This window comes from Pan paniscus, chromosome 14 (assembly GCF_029289425.2).
Source record: "Pan paniscus chromosome 14, NHGRI_mPanPan1-v2.0_pri, whole genome shotgun sequence".
NCBI classification, from domain to species: domain Eukaryota; kingdom Metazoa; phylum Chordata; class Mammalia; order Primates; family Hominidae; genus Pan; species Pan paniscus.
The window spans coordinates 69,383,319-69,397,991 of NC_073263.2; the positions used below are offsets into that span (position 1 = coordinate 69,383,319).

Genomic DNA, 14,673 nt, shown 5'->3' on the forward strand with positions numbered 1-14,673 from the left:
GGTCATCTGCAAATGGAATAACTTTACCTTTGCCTTTCTCTTTTTGATGTCTGTTACTTCTTTTTCCCACCTAATTTATTTGGCTAGGTTGTCTTGTTGAATAAAAATGGCTACAGTGGGCATCCTTGTCTTGTTTGGGATCTTAGAGGAAACCCTTTCAGCGAACTTTTCACTATTAAGTATGCTGTTAGCTGTGTGCTTGTCATATATGGCCTTTACTGTGTTGAGGTACATTTACATTCCTTCTGTAACTAATTTGTTGACAACTTTTATTATGAAAGGATGTTAAATTTGCACATTAAGATGATCATACAATTTTTATTCTTCAATATTTTAATGTAGTCTATTACATTTTCTGATTAGCATATGTTAAAGCATCTTTGCATCCCTGGGATAAATCCCACTTGATCTTTCTGGATGATCCTGTTAATGTGCTACTGAATTCACTTTATAGTATTTGTTGAGAATTTTTGCATCTATGTTCATCAACGATATACGTCTGCAATTTTCTTTTCTTGTAGTTTCCTTGTCTGGCTTTGTTATCAGGATAATGCTAGCCTTGAAAAATAAGTTTGAAAGTATTCCCTCCTCTTCAATTATTTGGAAGAATTTGAGAATTAATATCTGTTTCTTTAAAGAATTGGTAGACTTCATAAGTGAAGCCATCTGGTCCTGGGCTTTACTTTGTTGAGAGATTTTTTCATTACTGATTCTATCTCCTTAGTCACTATTGGTCTATTCAGATTTTCTACTTCATTATGATTTAGTCTGGTTAGGTTAAATGGGTCTAGGAATTCATTCATTTCTACTAGGCTATCCAATTTTACGTGTATTGTTCACAGCAGTTGCCTATGATTCCTTGTATTTCTGTGGTATCATTCATGATGTCTCCTCTTTCATTTCTGATTTTATTTATGTGAGTTTTTTCAATTTTTTTCTTAGTTTAGCTAAAAGTTTGCCATTTTTGTTTATATTTTTAAACACCAATTTGTAGTTTCATTGACAGTTTGTATTGTCTTTTTAGTCCCTATTAATTTCTGTTCCTATGTTGATCATTTTCTTCCTTCTGCTAACTTTGAGCTTAGTTTTGCTCTCCTTTGTTTTGTTTCTTGCAATGTAAAGCTAGGTTTTTCATTTTTTTGAGTTCTTTCTTTTTTCTTCACTTAGGTGTTTTTCACTATGAACCTAGCTTTTAGTAATATATCTGCTTTTCCTGCATCTCATAAGTTTTGGTATGTTATGTTTCCATTTTCATTTGCCTCAAGACTTTTGTTGATTTCCATTTTGATTCCTTTTTGACACATTAGCCTTCTGAAGCATGTGGTTTAATTTCCACATATTTGCTTATTTTTCAATTTTTCTGTCTGCTATTGATTTCTAGTTTCATACCATTTTATTTAGAAAGATGCTTGATATGATTTCAATATTCTCAGATTTCATAAGACTTGTTTTGTGACCTAACATATGATCTATCTGGGAAAATATTCTCTTACTTTTGGAATATTCTGTATATGCCTGTTAGGTTTATTTGGTCTGTGGTGTAGGGTAAATCAAGTGTTTTCTATTGATTTTCTGTCTGGATGATCTATCTATTGTTGAAAGTAGGGTATTGAAATTCTCTATTATTTATTATATTGCTTTGAGTCTGCTATTGATGCTCTCATTTTCTAACTCAGTTGTATTCTGCAGCTCAGAAATTTGTTTGCTTCTTCTTTATGTTTTCTTTTTTCTGTTGAACTTCTCATTTTGTTCTTTTGTTGTGTTCCAGGTTTTGTTAAATTGTTAATCTGTGTTCCCTTGTAGCTCACTGAACTTCTTTAGACCTATTATTTTAAATTGTTTGTGATGCAATTTGTGAATCTTCATTTCTTTTCTTTTTCTTTTTCTTTTTTTTTTTTTTTTTGAGATGGAGTCTTGCTCTGTCACCCAGGCTGGAGTGCAATGGTGTGATCTCGACTCACTGCAACCTCTGCCTCCCAGGTTCAAATGATTCTCCTGCCTCAGCCTCCTGAGTAGCTGGTATTATAGGTGCCTGCCACCAGGCCCAGCTAATTTTTGTATTTTTAGTAGAGAAGTGGTTTCACCATGTTGGCCAGGCTGGTCTTGAACTCCTGACCTCATGATCTACCCGCCTCAGCTTCCCAAACTGCTGGGGATTACAGGTGTGAGCCATGATGCCTGGCCAAATCTTCATTTCTTTGGTGTCAGTTATTAGAAGTTTACTGTGTTCTTTTGCTGGTGTCATGTTTTCCTGATTCTTCCTGATCATGGCCTTGCATAGGTACCTGCACATTTGAAGAAGCAGTCACCTCTTCCTGACTTACGGACTGGGCTTGGTAAAGACAGACCTTCAACTGCAGGGGTTGGGAGGCATGCTAGAGAGTGCTATAGCACCTTACACCATGTGTGGAGGGAAGTGGTTGCTTCTAGGTATGGAGGAACATGGTGCCTTGTCAGCTCACGCAACTGATGTTTATGATGTTGGCAACTGTGAGGTCCTTGTTGGTGAGAGCTATGGAGGGTCTGTAGGGAATGTGAGGGCTGTTGGAGTCCTCCACAGTGCCTCTGGGCCCAGCAGTGGAGAACTAAGGCTAAAGGCAAGAGTGGCTTGGATTAGCAGTGTGCATGAACATGGTGGCAGGGCCTGGGGCCTACAGTAGGTACATCCATGGAGGCAGATGCCAGCAGCAATCATAACCATGACTATGGGATTTGGGGCTGAAAATGTGTATGCAAGTGCTTGCAGGGACCAGCTGTAGGCCAGGGCTGGTGGTGTGGGTATGAGCCATTTTCAGGTGCATAAGCAGTGGCCATGCTGAATCTTGAGGCCAGGGTGTCTGTAGTGGCACCAGCTGGACAGCTCTTGGGTAGAGTAAGGAAGAGGCATGGAGGCTCAGGCGGCTGGAGCCTGCAAAGGCACATGACTGGAGCTCTTGGTGGCAAAGCTGCGGTGGTTGATGCTGCAGAGTCTTTAGTGGTGAAAGCTGCAGAAAAGTGTGTGTTGCAGCCCAACCGCTGTCGATGTTCTCAGTAGTGAAGGCCGCTGGCGTCCTGTGCAGAGCAAGTCACCAGGGACCATGGTGGCACCCTCCTGTGGCTGATACTGATAGCCCTTGTCCTTCTTCTTTGTTGCAAGCCATCTCCAGATGTCTCAGCTATGCTGATCTCCCCAGCAATCTGGGTGCCCTGAAAGTGAGGCAGGTTCTTTGGACAGTGCCCTAAAAGAGTGGAAAAGCTGGTCATCCATTTGCTCTCCCTTTCCTTGCAAGGAAAACCCACAGAACAGGACTTTCCTTTTTCATGCTGAGCAATGCCAGTCTGCGGGATGGCATAATATAGGTAAAATGAAAATTTTCATCTGACTTACTTTTAACAGCTATTCCCAGGTTTTTTGCTCTACCATGCTGCTGCAGCTTCTTAAATGGAATCCTGAGCTCTCCAGTGCTGTTTTTGTAAATAGCTGTCTAACTGTTGTCTTCTTGATGTTGTTGGGGGACAAAGCTGGGATCATCTACTATGCCATTTTGCTGACAACATTTATCCCAACTATTACTTAATTTATTTATGCTCCTTAATCTCCTCAGAAGATTCACCAATTCTACTAGGATTATTTTGCTAAAAATAACTGCCTTATTTCTCTAGATCTTCATAAAAATATCTACTATTAACACAGAAATTCTAATCTAAGTATTTTTCAATAAATGCTTTATATATGCAGATGAATTGTAATACTTCAATGAAACTGATTGATTCTAAGAGGGAAAAAACATTAAAAACCCTACAGATAACTCAATAATTAAGAATATATATCAGGAATTTTATAGTGGCCTATTTATATTGTTTTGAAAAGCAAGTAATAATAGCGTCCATAAATGCAGTTAAAATGCTGTTATGTCATTAATGCAAACCAATAAAGTTTCTCTAAATATTATAAACTTCTGTAATCCAGGAAAATTATCTGCTGAGCATTTAGTAGTAAATGTAAACAAAAGCATTTGTTAATAAATGAAATTATAACATTTATATTTATGGTGTTAAAAGGAAACCATATAATTTACCACATACATTATGAATGGTTTTCCAAATATTAAAATAATTAAATATTAAATCAAAATGACAGCTGTGAAAACTTATAACTACTTTAATGTGTTGAATGCCTCAAAATTACATATTAATACATACATACACACACACATATGAAGTTATCTCTTGGTATCTGTGGGAAATTGGTTTCAGGACCCCCAATGATACCAAAATTCATGAATGCTCAAGTCTCATATAAAACAGTACAGTGTTTGCACACAGCTTACATATATCCTCTGCTATACTTTAAATCATTTCTAGATTACTTATAATACCTAATATAATGCCTACACATTACTTCAGTCTCATGGATTTAACATAGCACTCTGGGTTCAACAAATTTAACTTTTGCTTTTTGGAACTTTGTGGAGGGTTTTTCTGAATATTTTTTAGTTAATATTTGGTTGAATTCATGGATGTGAAACCTATGGATATGGAGGGCCAACTATACACACACACACATATACATATATAAGCATGCATACAGATACATATACCTCTGCATATATATATATTACAAAATTATATATAAACATTTATTGATGTGGTAAGCAGAGTATCATAAGTACATGAAACAGTTTAAGTATTTTCTTTGTAATGAAAATCAAAGATTGGGAATGGCATTTTATAAAAAATAGAGTGTAGCAAGTCCACAGATCCAAAGAATACAACAAAAACCTGAGTAAAATTAATGAGCTTATTGATTAGAAAGCTCTGTTTGGGGAGCCAGGTTACTTAAAGACTCTTCCTTGCTCCTTTTTCATAGAAGCTAAATTTTTTAGTTTGAGCCAGAGCTCAACGCCAGGTAGATATTGAGTCTCTGGGTTCCCTGTATAGAAAGCTAAGTTATTCTCAAGAAAATAACATTTTTTAGAACGTTTAGGTATTATATATCAAAACTACTCTGGAATTTTAAAAATAAAAGCATGAGGAAAATAGCGCTGGCAATTTACAACAATAAAAACAATAGAAAATAATCCCAAAAAGGTGTTTCAAATTTATGTAAGATCAAACACCACAAAGAAGACATGTAATCTGAAATTTAAAAAAATACACTAACCCTCATGGCTTTACAGTGTATAAAGCAAGCACTATTGATTAATATAAGAATAATAAATTCACAATTCTAGTGAAATAATTTAACTTATTTCTTTTAGAAATTTAAAGATTAATTTGATGAAACATTAATTAGGATATGAAGTATTGATTGAGATGATGAAAATGACAAGTTCAAATTAATGGACATACATAGCATTATTCCCAAGACAGTATACGCATTTCATTTAGACTCTCAAAGAACATTTAAAAGTGTTAATTAGGTAATAAGCATTTAGGAAAAAAATTGCAATGTTAAAAATCTTAAAAACAATTAGGAATACTAGTAATGTAGAAACACAGTAGTCCTGTTCAAATCTTCTGGTGAAATTAATAAAAATTGTTTGGTAAAAAAGTTTTAACTTATTTTAAAAGCATAAAACTAGCAAGATAGTGAGTAATTATCAAGCCAAAAATATTTGTGATAGTAGCAACCAAGAGATATAAATATTACTGAAGCTGTTTTTTTATGAAATTATTTTACAAAATAAGGGAAATGGAGCATTGACGTTTTTCTTTTTCTTTCAGTTTTATTAAGGTAGAACATATATAAGAACCAAACATATTAAATGTGAACCATCTGATGAGTGTGGACAAATGCAAACATTTGTGATAGCACTACCACAATCAAAGTAATAGACATGTCTAACACCTCTCAAAGCGTCCTTTTGTTTTTTATTTTGTTTTTGTTTTTTCTTGTGGTAAGGGCACTTAACATGAGATCTACTCTCATAAATTCTTAAATACATGTTGTCTATTGTTAACTATAGCCACTACGTGGCAGAGCAAATCTCTACTTATTCATATGGCAGAACTGGAACTTTAGAGTTATTCAAAAACAACTCTCTATTTCTCTTTTCTTTAGGCCCTGGCAACCACTATTGCCTTTTCTGCTTCTTTGAGTTTGACTATCATGGATACGTCTACAAATATTGATTTTCAAGATCAGGAAAAATACCGGGACCAGAAGACAAATTTCAGAGCCACCTAAATTGTGGAGTCTTATAAAAGATTCCTTTCTCCTAATGATGTGACCATCCAAAGGATACACTCTCAGTGTAAATGTAAACCCAGAATAAAATTTTATCATCAGCCTTCAGGGAATGTGGCTTTAAATTAAGCGGAAGTCTCTTTGGTGCTAAGCAGAGCATGGGGAAATGATGTTGAGAAAGTGTAAATATAGCGCCTCTCTGGCAGACACTGAGCTGAAGTTCACCATACCTAGGTGGGGAAGACCATCCAATCATTAATTTAGTTTAAAGTAGTTCCTAAAATTAGTACCTTCTGAAGCATAGAAATATACACAAATACCTGCTAGAGTTACTCCTTCATTCTGAGCCCTAAAATGGTCTGACACAAAAATTTTTTGGAAATGAATCACTCACTCAAAAGCCATTTGGCACAAAGACAAGGAAGAAAATAAATAAATGAATATGTATGTATGTGTGTCTGCGTTTCTGTGTTCACATATAAATGCATATTCATTTATATATTAATATATGTAGGTGTATCTGCATATAACAACAGGAAGGAGAGAAAAAACCTTCTGCTATTGGAATTATCAGACACATGTAAAACAAAAATTCATAAGAGTGAAGTAATATAGTCAATGTAATAATATAAATAACTCCAGACTTAGAAATCTATACACAGAAAAATCATCCTCAAAAACCAGGAGAAATTTGAAATATTTTCATAAAACAAAAGTTGATAGGTTGTACTACTGGCAAAAAAAAAAAAAAAGAAAAGAAATTGTAACAGATATGTTTTAGGCAATAAAATAAAAATCACAGAATGAATACCTGATATGTAAGAGATGAATAATACAGGCTCATTCCTGTAATTACAGCACTTTGGGAGGCTGAAGTGGGTGGATCATGAAGTCAAGAGATCAAGACCATCCTGGCCAACATGGTGAAACACCGTCTCTACTAAAAATACAAAAATTAGCTGGATATGGTGGCAGATGCCTGTAGTCCCAGCTACTTGGGAGGCTGAGGCAGCAGAATTGCTTGAACCCCGGGAGGTGGAGGTTGCAGTGAGCCAAGATCGCGCCACCATGCTCCAGCCTGGGTGACAGAGGGAGACTCCATCAAAAACATAAAAAACAAATAATACAAAGTAAATACTTAGATCTAGATAAATAAACATTGTTCACTAAAGTAATGCTGATAATTACTTCTGATTTTAAAGAAAAAATAGATAAACTTTAAAAAAAAAAGCTAGCAGAAGGCAAGAAATAACTAAAATCAGAGCAGAACTGAAGGAAATAGAGACACAAAAAACCCTTCAAAAAATTAATGAATCCAGGAACTGGTTTTTTGAAAAGATCAACAAAATTGATAGACCGTTAGCAAGACTAATAAAGAAGAAAAGAGAGAAGAATCAAATAGATGCAATAAAAAATTATAAAGGGGATATCACCACCAATCCCACAGAAATACTAACTACCATCAGAGAATACTACAAACACCTCTATGCAAATAAACTAGAAAATCTAGAAGAAATGGATAAATTCCTCGACAAATACACCCTCCCAAGACTAAACCAGGAAGAAGTTGAATCTCTGAATAGACCAGTAATGGGCTCTGAAATTGAGGCAATAATCAATAGCTTACCAACCAAAAAAAGTCCAGGACCAGATGGATTCACAGCCGAATTCTACCAGAGGTACAAGGAGGAGCTGGTACCATTCCTTCTGAAACTATTCCAATCAACAGAAAAAGAGGGAATCCTCCCTAACTCATTTTATGAGGCCAGCATCATTCTGATACCAAAGCCGGGCAGAGACACAACTAAAAAAGAGAATTTTAGACCAATAACCTTGATGAACATTGATGTAAAAATCCTCAATAAAATACTGGCAAACCGAATCCAGCAGCACATCAACAAGCTTATCCACCATGATCAAGTGGGCTTCATCCCTGGGATGCAAGGCTGGTTCAACATTCGCAAATCAATAAATGTAATCCAGCATATAAACAGAACCAAAGACAAAAACCACATGATTATCTCAATAGATGCAGAAAAGGCCTTTGACAAAATTCAACAACCCTTCATGCTAAAAACTCTCAATAAATTAGGTATTGATGGGACGTATCTCAAAATAATAAGAGCTATCTATGACAAACCCACAGCCAATATCATACTGAATGGGCAAAAACTGGAAGCATTCCCTTTGAAAACTGGCACAAGACAGGGATGCCCTCTCTCACCACTCCTATTCAACATAGTGTTGGAAGTTCTGGCCAGGGCATTTAGGCAGGAGAAGGAAATAAAGGGTATTCAATTAGGAAAAGAGGAAGTCAAATTGTCCTTGTTTGCAGATGACATGATTGTATATCTAGAAAACACCACTGTCTCAGCCCAAAATCTCCTTAAGCTGATAAGCAACTTCAGCAAAGTCTCAGGATACAAAATCAATGTACAAAAATCACAACCGTTCTTATACACCAATAACAGACAAACAGAGAGCCAAATCATGAGTGAACTCCCATTCACATTTGCTTCAAAGAGAATAAAATACCTGAGAATCCAACTTACAAGGGATGTGAAGGACCTCTTCAAGGAGAACTACAAACCACTGCTCAATGAAATAAAAGAGGATACAAACAAATGGAAGAACATTCCATGCTCATGGGTAGGAAGAATCAATATCGTGAAAATGGGCATACTGCCCAAAGTAATTTATAGATTCAATGCCATCCCCATCAAGCTACCAATGACTTTCTTCACAGAATTGGAAGAAACTACTTTAAAGTTCATATGGAACCAAAAAAGAGCCTGCATCACCAAGTCAATCCTAAGCCAAAAGAACAAAGCTGGAGGCATCACACTACCTAACTTCAAACTATACTACAAGGCTACAGTAACCAAAACAGCATGGTACTGGTACCAAAACAGAGATATAGATCAATGGAACAGAACAGAGCCCTCAGAAATAATGCCGCATATCTACAACTATCTGATCTTTGACAAACCTGACAAAAATAAGCAATGGGGAAAGGATTCCCTATTTAATAAATGGTGCTGGGAAAACTGGCTAGCCATATGTAGAAAGCTGAAACTGGATCCCTTCCTTACACCTTATGCAAAAATTAATTCAAGATGGATTAAAGACTTACATGTTAGACCTAAAACCATAAAAACCCTAGAAGAAAACCTAGGCAATACCATTCAGGACATAGGCATGGGCAAGGACTTCATGTCTAAAACACCAAAAGCAATGGCAACAAAAGCCAAAATCGACAAATGGGATCTAATTAAACTAAAGAGCTTCTGCACAGCAAAAGAAACTACTATCAGGGTGAACAGGCAACCTACAAAGTGGGAGAAAATTTTCACAACCTACTCATCTGACAAAGGGCTAATATCCAGAATCTACAATGAATTCAAACAAATTTACAAGAAAAAAACAAACAACCCCATCAAAAAGTGGGCGAAGGATAAGAACAGACACTTCTCCAAAGAAGACATTTATGCAGCCAAAAAAACACATGAAAAAATGCTCACATTGCTGGCCATCAGGGAAATGCAAATCAAAACCACAATGAGATACCATCTCACACCAGTTAGAATGGCGATCATTAAAAAGTCAGGAAACAACAGTTGCTGGAGAGGATGTGGAGAAATAGGAACACTTTTACACTGTTGGTGGGACTGTAAACTAGTTCAACCATTGTGGAAGTCAGTGTGGCGATTCCTCAGGGATCTAGAACTAGAAATACCATTTGACCTAGCCATCCCATTACTGGGTATATACCCAAAGGATTATAAATCATGCTGCTATAAAGACACATGCACACGTATGTTTATTGCAGCACTATTCACAATAGCAAAGACTTGGAACCAACCCAAATGTCCAACAATGACAGACTGGATTAAGAAAATGTGGCACATACACACCATGGAATACTATGCAGCCATAAAAAATGATGAGCTCATGTCCTTTGTAGGGACATGGATGAAACTGGAAACCATCATTCTCAGCAAACTATCGCAAGGACAAAAAACCAAACACCACATGTTCTCACTCATAGGTGGGAATTGAACAATGAGAACTCTTGGACACAGGAAGGGGAACATCACACTCCAGGGCCTGTTGTGGGGTTGGGGGAGAGGGGAAGGATAGCATTAGCAGATATACCTAATGTTAAATGACGAGTTAATGGGTGCAGCACACCAACATGGCACATGTATACATACGTAACAAACCTGCACATTGTGCACATGTACCCTAAAACTTTAAAGTGTAATAATAACAAAAAAAATAAAAATAAATAAATAAATCCGAGCTTCACAACTTAAAAAAAAAAAAATAAAACATCACACCCTTCCTGAGACCAGAAGAAGAGACAATTATTCCAAATTACTTTACAGGATTATAAAACTAGAAATCAAAATCTAATAATGGCAATAGTAGTAAGATTGTTAATAGGCCTACCTCACGTATCTTAACATATTAGCAAAGAAAAATCCAGCTATATGGAAAATTGTGTTTATTTCCAATTAATAAAATTTAGTTTTCTATAAACTAATCTTGGGTCAATTTATTAGTTCATTTTTAAAATGCTGATAAAGACATACCCAAGATGTGGCCATTTACAGAAAAAAGAGATTTATTTACAGTTCCACATGGCCTGAATAGCCTCACAATCATGGCAGAAAGCAAAGAAGAGCAAGTCACATCTTACACAGATGGTAGCAGGCAAAGAGAGGGCTTGTGCAGAGAAACCCCCATTTTTAAAACCATCAGATCTCGTGAGACCCATTCACTATCATGAGAACAGCATAGGAAAGACCTGCCCCCATGATTCAATCATCCCCCACTGGGTCCCTTCCACTACATGTGGAAATTATGGGAGCTACAAGATGAGATTTGGGTGGAGACACAGAGCCAAACCATATCAGTCAATTATATATTGGGTTTAATATCAATTATTTTAATCAACTGCACTAAAAAATTAACATTTAAAAAGCCCACAAAATTATTAATATTGATGGTGTAATTCCCTAGGAAACTGACTCTAAAATGGAAATGTGCTGCAATTCAAGCTTAATGGCAGCCTTTATCAAATCCTTCATAGTTGTCCTGGGTTATACCCCATGGCCATTTGATGCGGGTTGCTTCCAGAAGCTCTCTGAAGCTGAGGCATCCATGAAAAAGCTATAAGCTGCAGTTGGCTACCGACAGCCCCCTCAGATTTGATGTTTTCATCAGGGATACCCATAAACTCCACACAGCGTCCTTTTCTATCTCTTCCATTTCTAATGGCACAGTGTCTGAAATTTATGGATCAAGCTTTGGAGCTGCTTTCACTTTAGCCTGGTCCTGATGCAGAGTCCTTTCCTGCTCTGTATCTCACACAAACCCGGCAGCTTTTCAAATCACCCAATGTATGGTGTGGAGCAGTGTCCCCAGATGTTGCGTATGCTGCCTCCAGTGCTTGAATAGGCTACCAGGCACTACTACCTCTTCATGGTGTAAAATGTAAAATATATTAATTTTTCCTTTGGAAGAGTATTTCAACATGCCTTTGACCACTGGTCTCTTGATAATTTAACTGATTTTGTAGGCACATCAGCATAGGGCTTATTTTACACCCTCTGAGGCTTGGTCATAATAAGGTCTCTAATTTAGCAGTCCTCTTATTCATTTGGACCAATTAACATGATATGAACAGTAAAGTGGATCAATGTGATTTTCAGAAGAACCAGGCAGTGCACCTCTCTATAGACTTTCTTAATACAAACGGTAAGAGAGTAAGCATACCCCTGATGTTAATATATAGCATATACTATTTTCCATTCTATGTGAACGTAAACTGCTTGTGATCCTCTTTTCTGATAAGGAGATAAAAGCAAAGATAAGCAAGCAAGCCAGAAAACAAACAAAAAACACCTTCAACAAATGAATGGCCACATACCGTTTACCTGAGGTTGTATTTGTTAGTATACTCTGGCAAAGGCACTGCATTTGGCATCGTGGCTGCGATTGGGGATGTTATTTCGTTATGACTGTGATAATCTACCCTTATTCTCCGGGATCTGTCTTGAATATTAATTGAGCGTATGTCCAAAACTATAATGCCTACATTCTTTCATGGGCGTCCAGTCTTTGGGCATCCCCAGGCCACATTGGAAGAAGAAGAATTGTTTTGGGCAACACATAAAATATGATAGCACTAATGATAGCTGATGAGCTAAAAATATATATATAGCAAAAAAAGTCTCATAATGTTTTAAGATATTTTATGAATTAACGTTGGGCTGCATTCAAAACCTTCCTGGGCCACATGTGGCCTACAGGCCATAGGCTGGACGAGCTTGCTTTATATACTTAAAAATGGTAATAAATTTTATGCTCTTATCAAAAAATATATATTTGATTTTTTTATCATTGTTTTGTTTTTAATTTACTTATTTGGCTGAGGCTGGGGGCAGAATTATTACAGGCTTACACTTTCCCTTTGCCATGATGATATCATGATCTCATGCCACAGGCCAAAAACCCTGTGCCAGCTACCAATTATGTCTGTTTTGATTATACATTCATAAACCAGGAAACTGATCACTGGATGGATTCAAGAACTAGTGGAGACAGCAGGAGTCAAACTTTGGACAAGACTTCGCTTGTTGCATGTATTCCAAATCCCCCGATCTAATAAGAGTGTCATTATGATTCTCCATATCCTTCATTATTAATGGCCCTGTATCCAAGACACATCCAAGTATTTCAAGATTTCCCTTTCCTCAGTACATGTTTATCTTTGATTGGTGCTGCAGGACATTTCCACCTGGGATTCCAACACTCGAAGAGTCTGGAGAGTCTGGGTCAAAAAACATTCTCAGTACTAAAATCTAGGAAAAAGGTGCTGACTTTTTTTTACAGTGACATCCCTCAGCCTCCTGGTCATCCATTTTTGCTTTCATTAAATGATTATAAATGAGTAGGTCCCTTTTGCTTAATGCCCAGTCATTTTTTCCCTGAGGTGCCAATTTCTATAATTAGGGATGCCGTTTCTTTAATTTGCTACAAGTGAGTCTCCCCATGTGCCCTTTTGACCTTGCCACATATCACAATAACTGCATCCAGTTGACCGTCAATAATCAAGTACCATTGTTTCAGAGTCCTACCGTCCTGCTGGCTGTCAATAAGCCTAGTTCCCTAATGGCTTCTCATACTGTCAAAAGTGGCTTACACAGAGGGCCACCATCAAACATTTCCTGGTGCCCCCTCACTAACATATTCCTAGCACACTTGGTAAATGGCATATCATGTGATATTCCCCTGCAACATAATCTGACACATTCTAAGCCCTTATATAAAATTGCCATTCCAGTAGGCCTATTTCTGAGTATTTTAACCCATTGCTTTACAGTGTGCAACGGCAATACTGACATTTCAATGTCACTTAGAGTAGTCCATTGATTTTTCCCTGTTTCTACAAGTCATTCTAGTAGCAAGTTTACCTCATGTCCTGGAGTTTTTTACAAGTAGCTAAACAGTTTATTTCAGGTCAGTACTCCAAAATCAATAAATTTTCTCATCATCAAAGGACTTCAAAATTCAGTCCCTCACACTCTTGTTTTCTAGTGGTACATGCTAGCTAGGTCTTTCGGATCCTCTGATTTTTTTTTTTTAAGTCTCTTTTCTCTCTCTCTCTCTTTTTTTTTTTTTCTCATATCTTCAGCAGGTGTAACTTAATCCTATAGTAGTAGTGGGAAGTGGGAGCAGATCCTGATTGGAGAAGGAGTATTACAGTCCTGAAACAGAACTTTGTAACATCTCAAACAAGAAATGTGTGCCAATGCAAAATGTGGATGAGTGGACCATTTCTGCAGGACCAGTAAGTTCAGAGGAATCTGAATATACAAAATTTCAAAAAAAAAAAAAAAATCAAACCAGATATTCCTATCACATGGATTAAGGTCACATTATTTCCCAGCCAAAAATCAGACCTTCATACAGCACGCCAGCCTTCTTTGGAGCTCAACTATTCTGACAATGAAATCCTCTGCTTGGTCCTCAGCTTTGTTTGCATTTCCACTCCTGCACATGGGAGCCTCTTTGCAAACTGTCTATAAGACTGGCCTTTGATGATGGATGCAATGGCTCATGCCTGTAATCTCAGCACTTTGGGAGGCCCAGGTGGGAGAATCACTTGAGCCCAGGAATTTGAAACCAGCCTGGGTAACATAGTGAGACCCTGTCTCTACAAAACGTTAAAAAATTAGCTGGGAGTGGTGGTGCATGCCTATAGTTCCAGTTACTGGGGGGTGGGGGTACTGAGGTGGGAGGATCAATTGAGCCCAAGAGGTCAAGGCTGCAGTGAGCCATGATCCTGCCACTGCAATCTAGCTTGCCGGACAAAGTGAGACACTGCCTCAAAATAAGGAAAAAAAGACTGGCTTTTGTAATTTAAAACCAAGATTTTGACTCTCTCATTCTCTAAATCTACAAATAATAATAATAAATTAATAATGACTGGCACT

At 37.1% G+C, this 14,673-nt stretch overlaps 1 pseudogene across 1 annotated transcript in view; it reads left to right on the forward strand.

Moving 5' to 3' along the window:
* The first annotated feature begins 2,432 nt into the window (after nt 1-2,432).
* LOC100981612 (olfactory receptor 7E24-like) overlaps nt 2,433-14,673 on the forward strand; it is a 62,504-nt pseudogene continuing 50,263 nt past the window's right edge. The window contains exon 1 of the transcript XR_010109656.1: nt 2,433-2,656. The product of XR_010109656.1 is annotated as an olfactory receptor 7E24-like (transcript). The remainder of the gene's footprint in view (nt 2,657-14,673) is intronic.